The sequence below is a fragment of the Mus musculus genome, chromosome 10, assembly GCF_000001635.26.
Source record: "Mus musculus strain C57BL/6J chromosome 10, GRCm38.p6 C57BL/6J".
In the NCBI taxonomy this organism is placed as follows: domain Eukaryota; kingdom Metazoa; phylum Chordata; class Mammalia; order Rodentia; family Muridae; genus Mus; species Mus musculus.
In genome coordinates, this window is record NC_000076.6 from 41,101,202 (window position 1) to 41,120,542 (window position 19,341).

At 44.3% G+C, this 19,341-nt stretch overlaps 1 long non-coding RNA gene across 1 annotated transcript in view; it reads right to left on the bottom strand.

Moving 5' to 3' along the window:
- Positions 1–1,337: 1,337 nt before the first annotated feature.
- Positions 1,338–19,341, bottom strand: part of Gm32338 — a 32,508-nt gene continuing 14,504 nt past the window's right edge. Inside the window, exons 3-5 of the long non-coding RNA XR_380257.2 lie at positions 17,923–18,010; positions 1,803–1,945; positions 1,338–1,527 (exon numbers count right to left, since the gene is read on the bottom strand). This is a non-coding gene — a long non-coding RNA (predicted gene, 32338). The remainder of the gene's footprint in view (positions 1,528–1,802; positions 1,946–17,922; positions 18,011–19,341) is intronic.

Sequence of the window (19,341 nt, forward strand, 5' to 3'; positions counted from 1 at the left end):
AGATAGCTAGATTGATAACTAGATAGATGATAGATAGATGATAGATAGATGATATATATGTATGTTGGTAGATTTAAAAAAAAATGACAGCCAGACTGAGAGAGTTCAGTAAGTTGGCTTGTTCTGTTGCCATGTAGGACTGACAGTATTTCCAGTGAATAAAAGACAAATTCTCTGCTCTCATTTCACTATAAAGAAGTGAGAAAAACAGTAAATGACTTAAGTAATGTGCAGGTAAAGAAATGGGCACATGAGAGAGGAGGTCTGACATGCGCTGTGGATGCAGGGGCTAGGGAGGGTGCCTCTGAGGCATAGCACTGAAGCGAAAAGTTCTTTGCTTCATCTAAATGCCCTCAATGGTCTGCAGAATGCCAGAATATCTTGGCCCTGCAATAAGATGCATTCCAGTCCACATTAGGCAACTAAAGAGACCTGCAGAGGATAGCACCATCCTGCAAATGATTTAGGTTTGATTCCCAGCACAAACATGGTAGCTCAAAACCACAGGAGATCTAACGCCCTCTTCTGGCCTCTGCAGGAACTGTATGTACCTGGTGCACAGACGTACATGGAACTCTGAACTTCCATGAACATACAATAAAAATTAAAAATAAAAAGGTACTGTAAGCAATTAATTAATCTTTAAAATGTCACTTTGAAAAGAACTCTAATAATCGTGTGATGCTTGCATCTGAGGAGGACATTGAACCTTTACAGGAGTGGGTGTGAACACATCATTTTGTTAGTTACTACACAAATAATCAAATGACCATCATTTTCCCTTCACATACCTGAATATGGCTCAGGAGGGTTGTCACCGGAGCTCTCTGTGCTGAGATATCTTTATTAATGAGCAAGAAGCTGAGGCAAATATTGCAGTAATTAAGTCTACTGTGGATACTAATCTAGAAGGCACAGCAAGGTGCCAGGGGGAAGAGGGACAATGACAACAGATGTTACACATGTTTACTCGGAGTGCTTAAGGGTGAGGAATGGGAACACCAGGATGGGTTCTGACGCTAGATAATGAAAATCTGAGGAGAGAGATCTGTGTAGACTACTGGAAAGTTCTGCAGGAAGGAAACACCAATTGCTGTGTTATAACTCAGCCAGAACACTAAGGAAGCATAGCTCTGCCTGCAATGGGATCTCCAGAGAAGGCAGGGACATTAGTTGGCAAATTCATTTTTTTTAAAAAACAGGAAAGAGGAAGCCAGGTGATTGGAGACTGTGTTTACTGTGTGAGCGCGGTTGAGATGTTCTCTTCCAGCCCTACATGAAGCAGAGGCCAGTGAAAGAGCCCTCTTCATGGGAGGAGTCAAGGTGAGTCTTCAAGGCAACCAAAAGAGTTGATGTGCCTTTATCCCCTCCAGTTCCAGGGATGTGTGCCTGCTGGATTCACACCAGGAGGGAAAGGAACTACGTAGCTCCACCTTCACAGAGGCTCAGTTACTTTTCACCATTGACTCTGTCCATCTTGCACTTGTACTTAGCAAAGCATGCTGGGTCCACGAGGATGACCTGCAACTTGACACCCAGATAGAGGGTTCAGGAAGAGGCAAGGACAATTCTAAGACAGGCAACTGAGCCAGTTTCTATGATGCTGGGAAGGCCATACATACTGGGGGTGGGGCCTATGAGAAAGGCATTAGCTCAACCCAGTGAAGGGCAACTGCTTTTCTATGTTAGGGTCTCAGGACCTAAGGAATCAGGAAGGACTGATATATTAAATAGACACTATCAACACAGTGAGTGAACTCAATGGCCTGTCCATGTCACCGAGGAGAGTGAAAGATACGCACTGGTGTGGCTGGAGGGCCATCAGGGAAGGCTTCGTTGACTTCCAAACAATGCTCAGTTGTCCAGATGGTCCAAGTGGAAATGGGTTTGTGGAGAAAGGAGAGAGGAGGGGGTGTTCCGGAAGGAGGGAGCAGTGTCCGTAGCCCTGAATGGTAAGGGAGAGTACACAAAGCTTCTGAAATAATGGAACATTATTATTAATGGGGCACAGGGGAAACTCTTCTAGTTCTTGACAGTATCTGCTTCTCCTTTTTTTAAGTATACAGAAAACTAAATTGCCCTCTGCTTTGCAGGGAACCGTGGCCATAGAGAAGTTCTGACCAATGAAATGGGAATGCAAGTGATACGTCCCACTACTGGGTTGGAGGACATAGTAGACCAACCTGAGTCTCCAGTTGTCCCCATACTCTTACATAAAAAAGCTCAGCTCTGATCTGAGAGGACAGAACCACAGGATCAAGGCAGCCTGAGTCTCTGAGTCACTCTATGGGGAGCAGGTTGTGGACCCCCAACAATAGATGCATAAACATGAAACAGACCACTTATGTGCCAATACACAAGAGCTTCTGTCAGTGCGCTATCAGCATTCCTATCTTGACACGTGGCATGCATGTGGGGGATGATGGGAAATGAGGCTGGGGACTCTGGCAAGGACCAGATCTTTGTCTTTGAGACTTTAGGGCATATTCTCTTTGCATTAGAAAGTTTGCATGTTCTATATCATGGAGAAATGCGACAGGTATTTTTAACATAGGAACTGCCTGACTGGGTGTGGCAGCTGTCTTGAAAGGTATGTCTATGAGTGGAGGGAGCCCTCAGCAAATGGTTAGAGCAACTCAATGATACTGACAGTCTGAATTAAGGTCATGGCAGAGAGGATGGGAAAATACTATAACTGCCAGACAGGACACATTCGTGACTGCTTGGGGAAAGGGAAATAAGAGTTGGATTTAGAATGATTCTCCCCCCTCCTACCTCCTCTACACAGCTTGTCTAGATAGTTTCATTGCTAACCAATATGGCATAAATATTATCTTGGGCTGGAACACAAGCTTTCAATGCAGGTCATGCAGTTTCACAAACTCTATCAGTTCACAGTGCAGGGAGCATTGTGTCCCCAACCAGTAATCCCTAATCATGTATTGGCATCTCCAAACTTGATAGCCAGTTCAAAGATACAAAGTATAGAAAGCCAGGAGCAATAGTGCACACATGTAAACCCAATGGAGACAGAAGGATCAGGAGTTCAATGCTGACCTGGGCTCTCTGGCAAGGCTCTTCCAGATAAAGAAAAGGAGGGACAGGAGGAGGCACAAGTTAGTGGGAAAACCCAGCTGACCAGCAAACAACCAAGTCTTCCAAATATGAAATGTGTTAGAATCTCCCAGACAGTGTGTTGAAATGCAGGTGTCTGACCCTCTCTCAGAACTAGTACTAAACTATGAATCTCTGGTCCTTGAATCTGATATGGTCTGTAGACAACAAGTTTCCCTGTGATGCCGATGTGTGAGCATAGGGGTTGTAAAGATCAAATGGAAAGTACTTAGGTAGATTAAATCTGATATGGGAGATTGAGTGTAGCAGGCATCCCATTTCTTCACGCCTTCCTAGATCCTTTTGCACACATCTTTACAGGGCTCCTCCACTCTGACTCCATCCGCATTACTGTCTTTGGCCAATGGGGATATTAGTAAACACATATTAGATATTAGAATCTGAGACTTCAAAAGGGCATGTACCTTTAAGAACACAATTCTTACACTGCTCCCACTGCCCTGAGAATGCCACTTGGGTCAGCCTACAGGCATCACCAGTGCCCCTGCACCATCCTCGTTGATAGTCAGACATCTTCTAGATGTGTCAGTCAGTCTAGCCCAGTTCAGCTGAGTTACCTAGCTTAATACACACTTGTGGAGGTGGAAGGGATGGGTGGGATTTGGGCAGGAACTTTGCCAACATCAGCAGAATCCCACTTATTTTCAGTATATATTGTTCCATGTCACTAAAGTTCTGTGGGTTGCTGTTTGCTTTACTTGCTTAAGGCGGGCTCTCACTGTGATCATAGCCCAGGCTGGCCTTGAACCCATGGTCCTCTGCTGTCTCTGCCTCCTGATTGCCAGGGTTACAGGTGTGCAGCACAGGTCTGGCTTGTTTGTTTGTTTCTGTGGTTCTGGAAGTCAGAGTCAGAGTCAGGGTCTCAGGCATGCCAGGCCATGCCATGCCTGGCATTGAGCTCTGTCTTACAATCTCAGCCCATTGTGTTTGACTGCCCTGCCCCCACAACACAACTGTGGCCACAGATAACTAACAACTCAGTTCCCGGTTTCCAGCCAGAATGAAAATAGGAAATAAAGCATGCGGTAACTACAGCTTTGGCTGAAGAGCAACGCTCCCTAGGCCTAACTCTTCACACTTCCATTGGCTATACGGTGTGTTAACATTTTCTTAAACTTCTCCAAAGTTCATGTATTAAAGGTTCAGTCACCTGAGGAAGGCCATAACTCTCAGTCCATGAATGAGGGCTCGTGTCATGACAGTTAGGGACTGTGTCCCAGAGCTGCCATACCTATGGTGGGAGTGAGATCTTCTCTGCCCCCCTTTCCCAAACCAAGTTACCTTGTGGCACCTCTTTTCTACTGCACATAGGACTCTCCATCTCTCCAAGGAATATACTCAGCTTCATCCCTCTCCCCCTCACCATGATGAGAACTTAAAAACACTCTTCCTTGAGGAGCGTCAAAGACCAATGAGGAATATGAATTCAACTCAGCCTTTCCCTACCATCTTCATCAGTGAACATGAAGAAGTCAGTGAGGGAGTTGGTGCCTCAATGCAAAACTCCCACAGTAAGTTCCCAGGTTGGGAGAGTCAGGGCACCATAGGCTTCCCAGAGGATTGCTACCCCCGCTACTAGGTTTGTCCTATAGAAGTTATGGCTCCTATAACCTCTGACCCCACTTTTCCAAGTCTCTTTTCTTAGAGAGAAAGGGCTGGATAGGGGGCTTTAGAATAAGCTACAGCATTGAGACAGGTAAATGTATGTAGGTTGGGTTAAGACCAGAGTCTGGAGTTTTAGTAGACTGTACAGTATAGGGACAAATGCAAGTGTCAAAAAGTTGACTTCAAAGAGAAAGATCAAACCTGAGTTACTCAGAGCTTCTCCTGTGGAAAGCCTATTGATGCCCTTTATTTTTCTTAATTTTAATTTCAAGACAAGATCTCCTTATACAGCCCAGGCTGGCCTCAGATTTGCAATCCTTTTGCCTCACCCTCTCAGAAACTGGGATATCATGAGTGTACCATCTCACTTAAAGACTAGCTAGTGACTATTACTTGCTTTGAAAGCCATACAGTGCAACTCTGCTACTGCAAAAAGGTAAATGTAATAAATATATAAACCACTAAACATGGCAGCTGCAATAAAACTTTATAGGAACATGGCCATGACTATTTAAATATTTATAGATCCTGAAATTTGAATTTTGTATAATTGCTATATCTCTAAATAGTGTTTTTATGCTTTGAAAGATGTAAAACCAAGCTGCTGCTGTGAGTTAATTTTCTTGGACATAAAGTCTTCTACCTTGTAAGGAATCTTAAGATACAGGGAATTCCAATTCTAAGTGGAGGTAAAAAAAATCTTGCGACAGAATTACCTGAGCTCAGGAAGTAAACAATTCAAAGGGTTTAGGAAATCCCTAAAACTTAACAGATCCACTAGGCTTCTCTCTCCTCAAGTATTTATATAAGCAGCAGGGAGTGCTGAGAAACACTTTCAGACAAGTGAAACTGCCCAAAAGACAGAGAGATCAGCCGAGCTGCCTGGGGAAAGCTCAGCAATTGAACTGCCTGAAAAGATACATGCCAACTTGTTGATCTGCCTGCAAGGCTGTGCAGTGTGCGCCAGGCTTCCACATTTCATAAGCTGTCACCCATGTTGGGATGGGCTTTGATGATGTGGCTATATTTGAGTCATTTCTGCTCCTGGTAGTAACTCATCACCCATATTACTATAAGTGAGCACAATAAAACTCAATGGTTCAACAAATTCAACTTTTGTGTTATCTCTATCTTTGTCTGTTACTGGTTTCCTATCTGGAATAATTAGATGTTTGTTTAATGTCCTCGGGAGTAGTGTCCCACGACCACTAAGGAGATGGCTCAATTGGTAAAATACCTGATACATATAAACAAAGAACTGAAGTTGGATCTCCAGAAACAAAGTAAAAATCTAGGCAGACTAATGCGTGCATGACCTCTGTGCTGAGAAGGTACAGACAGGAAAACCACAGATTCTCATTGGCCAGTCTGCCTAGATGAACTAATGAGCTTCAGGGCCAGTGGGAACCCTGTATCAAAATATAAAGATAGAGAACATTCAGAAAAGACACCAGTGTCAGGCTCTGACTTCCATATGCACACATATATGTATGTACATGTGCACACACACATTAGCAAGTACATATGACATACAAACATATAAAACCAAGTCTAAGTTTTCAGGAAATATTAAAAGAGTGGACAGGTCAGTTGGCCCATTACATCCATACTTGGTGAACCCATTGTCTGAACTATCAACAGGTCCTGGGCAAAGTCATATACTGAAATAAGAGACTATACTCATTTCTTCCTAGAAGGTCTCCTGCAACTCCAGGCTAAATCCCAGGCGAGTAAGAATATTGGCTTTTAAATTAAGATGTTCACCTATTTTTAGGTCAGAAAAATCAACTTAGCAACCAGCATAATGAAATAAACTAAGTTATCATGTGCATTGCCTATAGGAAGGGCAAATAATATTTTATTAAGTTTTAGTCTCACCTATGAACATGTAATTGTGAACATGTATGTATTTATCTGATCAAGATCCACAGGTATATTGTATTTATTAATAAGGGTCAGTGTCCAAAGTTGGAACAGATTGAGTTATAATTGTGTTTGTTGGCTTGTTTTTCCTTAGTTTTGCTTCCAAGTTTACATTTGGTACTAAATGACATTGAAATGGACTCCCTGATCCATGGAATGGTAAAGCAGACATCACAGCGTCAGAGCTGCCCTGGACAGTACAAGTGGAACAATGGATCTGTGTGGACAAGGCACCCGCATCGTATAAGCAGGCTTTACCTGAGCATGGCCTGAGTCCCTTGCTGGTAGGGAAGGAGTGAAACCTGGCAGATCTCACCTCCCACTGCCCTGCCACCCGACCTCCCCCAACTCCCCACTCTACCCAACAGCAAAACACTTATCACTCCCTACAGACCTCATGCCCCTTGGCACCTTCAGGTCTTCATGGGTTTCCTCCCCCTGTATCATCTTTTCACTGTCTACCCTTTCCAAATTTAGCCCTTTCATAATATACATGCTTTGAAGGCTCTGTCTGGACACTCTACTCAGAAGAAAGCCTTTCCTGGTGCCATTCCCCTCGCCCCCCCCCCCATCCCAGGTCCCTCCTGACCATGTTGGCCATTGTAGTTCTTATACCTTTTTATTTCCAAGGCATCTCACTCCATATCCAGGTACCCTGGTGTGGGCTGCTCTCCATATTCCTAGGCCTACTGTGTGCTGATCAATAACAAAGAAGATGAACAAATGAAGGAACATGCAGTACTGGTAATGCAGTTTAAGTTGTGGCCATGCCCAGGTCTCGAAGATGGCCTGAAGTGCGCAAAGCATAATAGATAGGTAAGCAGAAAGCTCATACCACACCATGCTACGTAAGGACCTGAAACCCAGCCCTCAGTTGAAACTAACATATGAAGGAATTGACATACTTCAGGCGACTGCTCCTGCAGATATACATTAAAATAGCTTAGTGTTGAACTGGAGGAAGAACAGAGGAAAAGAATACAAATTGGGCTTCTCTGAATGAATCTTGTTTTGTCGTGTGATTCTGGAACCAGTGGGTGCTCTATATCATTTTAAACTACCTTTTAAAACCTAAAATAGAACACAAGCCAAAGGAAGTATTTCTGAATGTGACGACTAATTTTGATTGACGTCTAAATTGAATCGAGAAATCCCAGAGCTTCAGTCAAGTACGCTTTTATGTGCATTGTGTTTGTGTCCCAGAGAAGGAAGGACCATCTTAGACATGAACAATATCCTATGGGTTGAGTTCCAGACTGAATAAAAAGGGAGGAAGGAGCAAGCTATCTGCTTACCACTTCCCCTCCTGCTTCCTTATTTGCCCAGATATGAGCAAGCAACATCATAAGAGGTCCTGCTGCCACAGCCTTAGACACAGCTATGGCTATGCCCTTCCCACTATGGTGGGTTATATCCTCAGTCTGTGAGATAAACAAAATCTTTTTCCCTCGTGGTTCTTCATGTTGGGGTATCTTGTCACAGCAGAGAGAAAAACAACTAGTGCAACAGCCACATGTAGGCAGTTTAGTTAACATAGCTTTAAAATGCATTTTTATTTCACATTGCTCGTAGGAATCTATCCCAAAGACAAAAAGATTCACAGAGATAATGAGAAAGCTTACTCTATATTCAATTGTCTTATTAGAGATGGTAACTCTAATGTTATTATGAAAATACAATAAAATCAAGTACAATTTTGTTAGGAGTGAGCCAAAACTTCCAGCTCAAGTGACAAAACTGTAGCAGTATAAATTAAATCCAGAAAGTTTCAATAAAATCTCAACGATTCTTGCTTTAAACTGGAAATATCTGTATTAACTCGTGACTTGTTGTCTTTATTTCTCTAAAAATTTGATATTTCCTAGTTGTGCTCACTGAAAAGATTTAGAAGTAACAATAACGTAATAACAACAATCACCCCCAGTTCCCGGGTTGTAGTCACTAAGACACCATTTCCCACGAAAGGGAACAAGAACTTCTTGAGCTGGAACATCTTGTCATGCCTAAAAGCCAGGCAGCTGCCAAAGATTGCCATGGTCTCAAATGCTGTGAAAGCCAGCTTCAAGAGGCTCACATTGACCGTTGATGAGACACATTGAACATTAAAGCATTACTGCCGTAGATTGAAATAAAGCAGATACGACAATTTCCCCGAGTTTATGGTAATACTCCACATCTACTTTACACACATTCCCAGAAAGTCTTCTCAGTTACCCCAAGAGTCTCAACTCATTGTTCTGAGAACTGATAAAATAACCAAGAAGATCTGCTCTTTCCTAAACCATGCCAAACAGAGATCAAATGGTTACTACTTGGTTCATTATAGAAGTCATAACTAGTGAGTAGAGTCAGAAAGCTGGAATTGTGAAATCACTAACTTGTCAACTCTAAAAAAGCAATGGAGACATAGTTCAGTGGTGGGGCACTTGCGTAGCATGATAAGGCTGTGGTTTAGATTCCTAGTACTGTTAAAAAGTGAGGAGAGGCAGGTGAATTTCTGAGTTCAAGGCCAGCCTGGTCTATTGAGTGAGTTCCAGGACAGCCAGGGCTATACAGAGAAACCCTGTCTCAGAAAAGAAAAAAGAAAAAAAAAAAAGTAAGAGGGAAGCGAGGGGCAGAGGGGAAGAGAGGGAAGGAAAGAGGAGGAAAGTAGGGAGGAGGAAAGAAGGCAAGAAAGGGAGAAAAGAGAGGAAGAGAAGGGGTGGGGAATGGCAAGACAAGAAGAAGCCATGGAGGAGCTAGAGAGATGGTTTCGTGGTTAAGAGAACACACCACTGCTATTGCACAGGACCTCAGCTCATTTCTCAGCACCCAATATAGAGATTTAAGAAGTGTAGCACTTCTTGTGGCTCCCATCCTAAGGAACACAGGAGTTTTCAGGAGTTTACTGTTGGAGAGCTCACGGGTGCCTGTAACTTCAACTCCAGGGAGATCCAAGGCTTGGGCACCTGCACTCACATGCACACACCCACACCTGTACACATAGTTAAAACCGAAATAAATCTTTAATTTAAAAAGCTAGAGAGGGACTTCAAGGTGTTGTGGATGGCCCTGGTGATGTCTGTATTTTGTTGCTAATTCAGCTTTCCCAGGAGGGGTTTTCTGGAACAAGGAATACGTCGTCATGTACTCAGGTGACTTCCTCTGAACCTTCCCCTAATGAATAAAGGGACCAATCACTGGGCAAGTAGGTGGGAATTCCGGGTTGGACGGAGGAAGAGAGGAAGCAGGAGAGAGTTAGGTCCTTTTGGACAGGGATAATGTGAGGACAAGATGTAGCTACAAGTATCTTCCAGTTTCAATGGCGGATCTGTCAGGATTCACCTCCAGAGGATTTAGATTTCATAAGGCTTACAGATTAGGATTTTATTTGTTGCACCCCCGCAATTGAGTTACCGTTGTTTCTGAACTAAGTCTGGGTTGCATTTTCCTTCACACAGCGGTTTCACTGGGTTCAAGAGAGAAAGATGCTGCGACAAAGTGTAGGTTTGCCTAATGTGCATCACAAGGGTCATGGGAGTTGGAAGCATTGGGCTGGCATGGTAATGACCCACCTGTGGGAACTTAGGGGAGTTGGGTGGAGAGATTTTGGAGAACTGACCGGTGGTCAAGATCGCTGGAACTGAGAGTGACTGTGTGAAGCATGGGAACATGCCGTTCTTTTTTATTATTTCCTGCAGCATCAAGGGCTCAGGCTCAGGCTTTTATATCAAACTTGGGCACTAACCAGAGCCCCATAAGAGCTCCCCCAATTCCTTTGAAGGGCAGATCCTCCTGTGGCCTGAGCAGCAGCATGGGGTCCTGCCATGTCAGCATTACACTGAATATGCATCCTGAAGGGGTACACAGGAAGCATGTGACATCACTACTACATAGTGTCACTAAATATAATCACTGCCCCCACCCAAAGCCCCAACGGAACTTAATGCAGTCAAATTCTAGTGTGACTCCCAGATCACAGAAAATATGGGTCACAGAGGAATCCATGAGTAAAAGGACTCCAGGAGTAGTTAACCAGACATAGTAAGTGCATAGGAGAGTCTACTGTTCTAGTGACCCGTTTTCATTCAGAAATAAATGGTGCTGTAGGAGAGAGAGAGACAGAGACAGAGACAGAGAGAGAATATAAGAGATGGAGCACTTTTGTGGCTCCCTTTGAAAGGAGCACAGGAGTTTACAGGAGCCCACTGTATTTTCAGCTTCTCTGTAAGTTTAGACATTCTTTCAATTAAAAAAAAATCAAAGACTTGCAAGGGTATGGATCTTGCTTAGATACTGACTTGATTAAGTCAAGTTATTTACAACAATCAGGGGAAATGTCAGCAAGGTTTATTGTAAATTATTATCACTGTTGTTGGAAGTGATCATTATACTGCATTAAGTCTTATAAAAGGAAAGTATCCTTACTTATTAAAAATAAAATGTAAAAATACTGCTATGGCCATGTAGCACAGGGGAGGAAACCTGCCTGACGCTGCTGCCACGAGACCCTGGCATTTATGGCTGGTTTTGGTTTCTTTTTTTCTGAAGCAGAATCTTGTTCCATAGCCAGACTGGCCTCACACTTTGTGTCCTCCTGTCTCAGCCTTTACAGATGTAAAGTTGTAATCGTTACATTTTAGTTTATTGTATCACTTTAGATGCAGGTGCCTTGCCCATATGTATGTCTGGGCACTCTATTTTTGCCGTTTCCCCAGGGGCCAGAAGAGGTCATCTGATGCCTTGGAAATGGAGTTACAGGTGATTGTGAGCTGCCAGGAGGGTTCTGGAAGCTGAACACAGGTCCCCTGTAAGAGTAGCAGTGCTCTTAATCACTGAGCCATTGCTCCATCCGCATATGTGCTAAGCTTGCGGGCATGCACTATCATGTCCATCTGTCTACCTCCTGTTAACTGGGAGAATATGACTTATTTCTAGACTATTGTTTTAGTGTACACTGAACACTACCTGCATAGTAAGCCTGCAAGAATTAAACAAAGTATAATTTACCCCAGTACCTGACAAGTAATTGATGTTTAATAGAGATTTTTTTCATTATCCCTTCTAGATGGATCTACCTTCTACCAATGTCATTCTCTCTCTCTCTCTCTCTCTCTCTCTCTCTCTCTCTCTCTCTCTCTCTCTCCCTCCCTCCCTCCCTCCCTCCCTCCCTGGTGGTTTATGATTTCATACATTTACTGTAGATTAACGACTAAGTTATTCCTTACATGAAATGAGTTCAGGTTGCCTATAGTGTCCACTGATCCAGAAAGCATCATACTGTAAAGTCAAGAAGCAAGAAGAGACTTTACAGTGTACTATAAACGGTGAGCAGAAAGAAGAGGAAACAGCCCACACTGGCTATAGAAAGAATGAACAATCAAATGAATAATGTATGGGAGAGGTTCAGAACAAGCCTGGTTCATGGTAACACTCAAAATGTTTTCTATTATTTCCCTTATTATTACAGGCAACCCAGCAGAACACGGGGCAGCTTCCGCTTCTGCACATGCCTCCCCTTGCTGTCTCTCTAGCTTCCTTTCCAGTACCGAGGTGGTAATCTATAAATTGATACACTCATTCTATGCTTAGGAGATGACTCAATCTCTTAATTCACAGATTCTGCTCTTGCCTTGGGCTCGAACCATTTTGAGTTTCCATTCGGACTGCATTATCACTAATGGGTCTTTGGCTCTCATAGATAACCTCTGCCTTGGCCATGATGATGAGGGGAATCGATGGCCCCATGGGGTCCCCCCTCCAGCCTTATCCTGCTGCTCCAAGGGAAGTCTGGTCCTCACTGCTGCTGGTGGTAATGAGAGATGGGGATACGATTAGTCCTTTACTGATACACGCAAGTTCTCAGTGCTCAGGCTAACTGGCACCCTGGCAGGGCAGCTGGTGAGTGGATGTTTTTTGCTAGAGAGGTCATTTCTGTGTGTTGCCCCTTCTTCACCTGAGCACGGGCTGCTGCTCAGAATAAATCCCTGTAGATCATGTCCTCGGTGAGTTGGATGCTCCATACAATGGATGCGGACTCAGAAATACAGCTTGTGTAAGGACCTGGTGATGTTGGCAGGATGCATCCTGCACAGAGGAACTGGCAATTTGACGTGTGATCTGGGGACTGTCAATCTTGGACTCAAATGTTTTATTGTCTTTTCCTCAGTCCAACATTGCAGGAGCATCTCCTCCCTGGAGCCCAGGGATACATACTGCTCTGCTGTTGACAGGATATGCCTGACAGGTTCTTACCAGCCCTGTGGGTGGAGCCGTAGCTAGCATAAGCCTAGTCTCAGGGTTGTACTACCACTGTGTCTCCTCCCAATACCTCTGGCGCTAACCTAGATGGGTTGGTTTCATTGACACTAGAAAGCCTCCCTTTCTAGTTCTTCCTTGGGCCTAACTCCCATGATTCCTGGTTCTCCAGTGTCACATTGTTTTAAGTTAGCAAGGACAAAAGCCATAGAAGGGGAGTGCCACCAGCTGGTTACTACTTAAAGAAAAGCACCCTAAGAGGGTGTTCAAGGAGCCCCTGGACCAAATTTGCCTATGTTGTCAGATGGCAGGTCAGGGCTTTGGTTTCAGAATAGCCATGAATGAAGGGCGGAAGGGCCAGACCACTCTTGCTAGGAGAGGCCCAGCAGAAGCAGTGGCATTTGGCTTAGTGGGGTTGTCTGCTCAGCAATCTCGTCTGAGTACAGCTTAGTCTCTTCCCCAAGAGCAATGGGCATGCATAGGCATCCTACTCGCTCCTCTAACTCAGAGCCTCCACCTCTGAGTTACCAAGCTACCATACTCAAATCCCCATGGATCTGTCGTTTTCTCTCCTAAGCTTCTGTTTCTGTCTCTCATTGCTGTGCCAGAATGTCTAACCAAAGCAGCACTAGGAAGAGAGACCTGGGCCGCAGAGCTAGGTGGGCAGTTCAGAGCACTTGCTGCCCTTCCAGATGACCCAAGTTCAGTTTCCAGCACACATATTAGGAGGTTCTTAATGACCTGTAACTCCAGCTCCAGGGGATCCCGTGCCCTCTTCTGGCCCCTGTTCTCCCTCTCAGTTGCTCATGTGGTCAAGAGCTCACACAATCTGCAGAGGTAATCCAACACTTACTAGCATTTCCTGAAGAAGACTAAGGTCCCCTAAAGCCTTGCCTGCCCACCTCCAGCCTGGCCCCATCTCCCAGCAATCTGCACCTTGTCTGTCTGCCACACTTAGCTTGCTTGCTTATCTTCCCTATCTTTTTCTTCCTTTCCTTTCCTTTTTTTTTTTGTTGTGGGGGAGGGGTGTTTTAAACCTCTGAAGCTCCTTCTGCCCCTTTATTGTCTCTCTCCATTTTATTATCTCGCACGAAAGGCATAGAATAAGTTTTCTTGGTCGAAGAGAAATCTGCTTAGCTTCTCGTTAAATAGACATAGAAATAATGCCACTATATATGTATAGCACCTTAACATGAATTGTTTCATTTAGACTTCCAATTTAATGATGGGTGGTGATGGGACAGGGCAGGTAGAAAAATGTGTGTGTGTGTGTGTGTGTGTGTGTGTGTGTAGATCTAATATGCAGATGAGGTATGTAACACATCAAGTTGAATTCGGAACTATAAGCAACAGAGAGTGTTTATCCATAGGAAAGTCTTGCTATGCAAATATGCTCAAACGCTTACAATGTCAGTGGAATAAAAAAGCCCCAACTCTGTTATCAGACTGGTGACCTGCTGAACTCTCTGCTTCAGCCCCCTTCCTCCCTCAGACGTGTGTCTTCTCCCAGGAAGCTGTGCCTGTTCACTAGGAAGTGCACCCTTTCTAAGGAAATTCTCTCACTTCGCTGGCTGTCCTGGAAGAAGTAAGACATTCCGAAAAATGGAACACTCGTCCCCCTCCCCATAGCTATCAGAGTGCTGAAACAATAGCGTCCGGGACATTGAAATGCCCATGGGAATCCCACGCTAAGGGAAGGAAAAGGCTGCCAGAGAAGGTGCCAGCCAGAGAAGACATTTGTCTCCCAGGAAGAAGGTTGTGCAAAGTTCTGACAACTTGTCTGACTGCCTAGCAGGAAGGATGGGATCCCAGACAGGGATGGGTCAGTGGTGGGTGGGACCACACCTTGACCAGGACTTCTCAGCTGTGGATGTCTCTTGTCCTTTAGTTAAACCTAAACCTCGTATCAGCACCCCCAAAGACGGGCTTGAAGGTACTGGACCTCTTGGTTTCTCTTCCAAGTGCCACACTGAACACATCTCCTTTCTCTGCTTTACACTATTATCGTGGAACTGGCATATTGAATTTGGGTGGCCGAGCCTAGCTTTTGAGGACTATCAGGTCCTAGGCTGAGACCTTAAAAACCCTGATAGCACTATTACTTTATATATCTGTCCAATTCTTTGTTCTAAGATATCAGAACCTGGATTCTGGTCGGCAGCCCGGAAAGCTGAGGGGTGGTACGTGGCTTTATTCATATCTCTGAGAAGAGCATGCATTTGTCTGTAGGTTCTGTCATAGAAAAACATTGAGGTGTGTGGAGAGGATTTGAAGCCTATGAGAACCTGAACTATCAGCTTAGAGCTGCAGAGCTGAAGTCCAGGCCCTCTTCCCACACCTGAACTCCAGTCTACACAACATCATCCCTGCTTCCGCCCTTCCAGAAGAGGCTAGAATTTCCCCTGTCTGGGCTCCATCCCTGATTTAGGCCACAGCCAAGCCCCCTTGACTCTTGACATCTGACTCCAAACCTCCTTCCTAGTCACTGAGTGACACCTCAGGACTTTAACAGGTGAGTAAGGTGAAGCTGTGTTTGTGGCCCGGTACTTCATTTGAACCCAGGCAAAGTTGTCACATCTACAGCCTTGTGAGCACCCCACTAACTTGAGGGACCTCTCATGGGAGCCCTAACATCTGCTTCTACAGCTGTGGTTGCTTTGTGTTTGCAGGTGTGACTCAAGAGCTGTGGCTAGAAGCTCACCTTTAAGGTAGCTTCAAGAGTTCCTAATGCCAATTCAGTATGCAATGTGTGGTATGTCATAGTGGTTCATTTCTATAGGCGTTACTATTACACGTATAGTTTCAATACAGAAGAATTTTGACAATCATTGAAGATTGTTTGAATCTTCAAACCCAGCCTGATTCTATTACTAGAGGGTACAGTAAAGTGCAGAGCTGGGGAGATATTTCAGCTGGTAGAGTGCTTTCTCTGCAAACATGGGGACCTTAGTTCCACCCCTAGCATCAGTGTAAAAATCCAGGCATTGGAGTACATGCTTGCAATCCTGGTACTGAAGAGGCAGAGATAGGAGTATCCCTGGGGTTCATTGGTCAGTCCACCTAGTCCATCCTAGGTCCCAGGCAGACCCTGCCTCAAGAGATAAAGAAGGCAGATCCTGAAGAACAACATTTCAAGTACACTGGTCTCCATAATACATGTGTGCAGGCACACTCACACACACATACCTACATACAGAAACATATACAAGAACATGCATACATACTATGCACACACATAATTAAACATCAGATGTGTTTTTAAGCAATATACACTAGTAGCTAACTAAATACATGTGCATATATATGCATATGTAGACATATAGTAAATATAAATGATAACTATCAAAGAACTTTTGGGTTCAGAGACAAAGAAAATGTAGATGTTCTCACCATGTCTTTTCATGGCTTTATAATTCATTCCTTTTTACGACAGAATAATACCTCATTGACAAAGCTTACCAGAGTGTATTTATCATTCACTTACTAAAGGATGTCTTGGTGGCTTCCGAATTGTGGTAATTACAAATAAATGTCTGTATGCAGGTTTGGAGTGGACAGAACTTTTCAACTCACTTGAGTCAATACAAAGGTCCCATTGCTGGTTTGGCGTGCAGTAAGAGCCTGGGTAGTTAGCTCGGTGCACAGCTCTGCCTGCAGTAAGAGCCTGGGTAGTTAGCCCAGTGCACAGCTCTGCCTGCAGTAAGAGCCTGGGTAGTTAGCCCAGTGCACAGCTCTGCCTGCAGTAAGAGCCTGGGTAGTTAGCTTGGTGCACAGCTCTGCTGTGAGCTGGCTGCTGTCACTCAGAGGAAACCTTCAGCATCACTTGTGGCTTAGTTTAGCAGCCGAGTCTCCCGGAGGTCAGTGGCTTACTGGAGGTCATCATGGTGAGACAGGATTCTTCTGAGGTGGGGAATAGAGATGTCTCCTTTCTGTTGTGGGAGTCCAGCTCCTGACAGGACTAAGCCCCTGGGGCGCACAGATTTTTCTGGAAACAACTTCTGTCCTTGTTCATTGCCTCCTCCCTGACACTATCCTTCTCTGTGCCCTATAACGGCACTGTCTCACGCATACAAGGAGGAGTGTGTGTGACCCCAGGGAAGCAGGCTGAGCAGGTGACAGCCAAGGTTGATGGCTACTCTATACCCCATGGCTGGCAACAGGAGAGAAATCTCTTCCTTGAAAGACAAGAGACCTGTAACAATAGGAATGCATGGTTTTGTGGGTTTCTTTCTCTTCAATGTCTTTTCCCCAATTTGAGCTCTGTTCCTTTAGTGATTATTTGTTTAAGATCATTTCTTCAGAGTTGCTTGTTTATTCTCTCCTGCACACAGTACTCTGTGTTTCCTGTACAGTGTGTCCTCTTCAGGGGACATGAAGAAACCATGCTAATAAGGACTATGTTCATTTTGTTGTTCTCTTATTTTTTTAAAAAAAAAAATATGAGAGAACAAAGCTCTTGGAATCCAGGAGTTTTCTTTTGGTAAGATACAAGGGCAAGATACTCAGGTTGTCTTTTCACGGCTTTAGCTGATAGCAAATTATCCAGCCTGGCAAATAGAGGGGAGGAGCTGCAGGAGTCCATCGCTGTTCATTTCTCCTCCAAATCTTGATGCTTATTTCTTGCACTACCATGACAAATACAAAAGAAAGCAACCAAATGGCTTCCTGACTCCCGGGAGGCAGATGCTCCTGTACAAGGGACGTCCATCCTCACAACTTGTCTCATTTCCTTTGTCTGTTGTATCTTGTATCTGGCTATCCTCAAATTGTATCCTTTATAATAAAAATGTAGTTGTGTTTTTTAAAAATAAGCTTAACATTGACCAGGCATCGCTGGGTGGTGGTAGTGCATGGCTTTAGTCCCAACACTTGAGAGACAAGATCGGGCAAATCTCTGTGAATTCAAGGCCAGCCTGGTCTGCAGAGCTAGTTTCAAAGCAGCCAAGGATACACAAAGAAACTCTGTCTAGAAAAAAGAAAAGCAAAAGGAATATTGACCAAGCACCCAAACTTGTTGCTCACTAAGATAAAGATGGTGAATGTTGGTAGTGCTCCGTTGGAAAAGTCATGGCGGTGACTCAGGATGCTCAGGCAGGGTGGAGAGATGACTCTGCAAGTAAAAGCATTTGTAGATCTTACAGAGGATCGGAAGTTCAGTTCCCAACATACACCTTAGGCCGTTCACAACCATCTTTAACCCTGGCTCCCAAAGCTACCCACACATACCTGACTCATACTCATACATACAACTAAAACTAAAAAAGAAACCTTTAGAAAATGGATTTTAGAATTCTCAGCCAGTCAAGTGATGCAGGTCAGAGACAATGGCGCATGCTTAGAAACACATCCTTCTAGCATAAAAATGCCCCTCTGCCTGGCCGCAGGGTCAGGGCTGTGAGCATATAGCTTCTTGGTTCTGGGCTAAACAGAGCAGAAGAATAGTCGGTTCCTTCATCAAGGGATCCAGGCACCTGTGGACTCTGGAGGCAAAGGAAGAAACTCATGGGAGGAGCTTGGGGGGCGGGTCTAGTAGGGCTTCATGGTAGACATGAGTGCAGTGTAGAGAATGGGCTCTTCCTGACGTGCACTGAGGCCGAGGTGCATCATGGGATGATCATGGGCCACCAGGAACATGTCACTCAGATTCATGTGTTCTGGGAGTTTTAAGTCTGGCTTTAGGGCTTTCATTGCAAGTGTTTGGTCCACTGAGCCACCTCCCAAGCCCCGAAAATTCCTTTAGTACTCTTAAAAACAAAAGAACAATTTTACAGGAGAGACCTAGAGGACCCTCTTATTAATAAATGTTCATTCACACAAATATTTACCTGTTCATATCCCTAAAGTACATAACTACAAAGGTCTGCAGCAGAGATTAGAGCAGGTGTAACTTCAAACTGCAGACAGTGGGAGAAAAGATCATGGGACATGGAAAGCAGGGACACAGGTAACTCTGATAGTGAGGAACCACCTTGGAGACTCCCTCTTCCCATTCTTGTCCAAAGCCCATAAGCACACTCCATGAAGACTCCACTGTCCCTAGCTTCACCCCTTATGACCTGAAAAGTGGAAATAGTAATGGTAATGGTGATGCCTACCTTGTGCTGTGGTGAAATTAAAGCATCCAATACATGAAAAAATAGTTACAATAGTGCCTGGCACACAGTAGGCACTTAGTCAACATGAGCTACTGTAGCATTGTCCTTAATCAGCACATGCGTGAAACCAACACTAGCACCATACCTATACAACATTCACCATGACTTTCTTCATGTATACAGACATATGATAAATTTAAATTATCAGTTGAGCATAGTAAGATATTACCAGTAATTTACCATAGATCCAAGCAGCCTTAGGGAATAATTCCTTTGCAGGAGTTGGGGAGATTCTCCTGGGCATACCCAAATACTACCATCACTTCTGGCTTGAGGGCCATTTTTG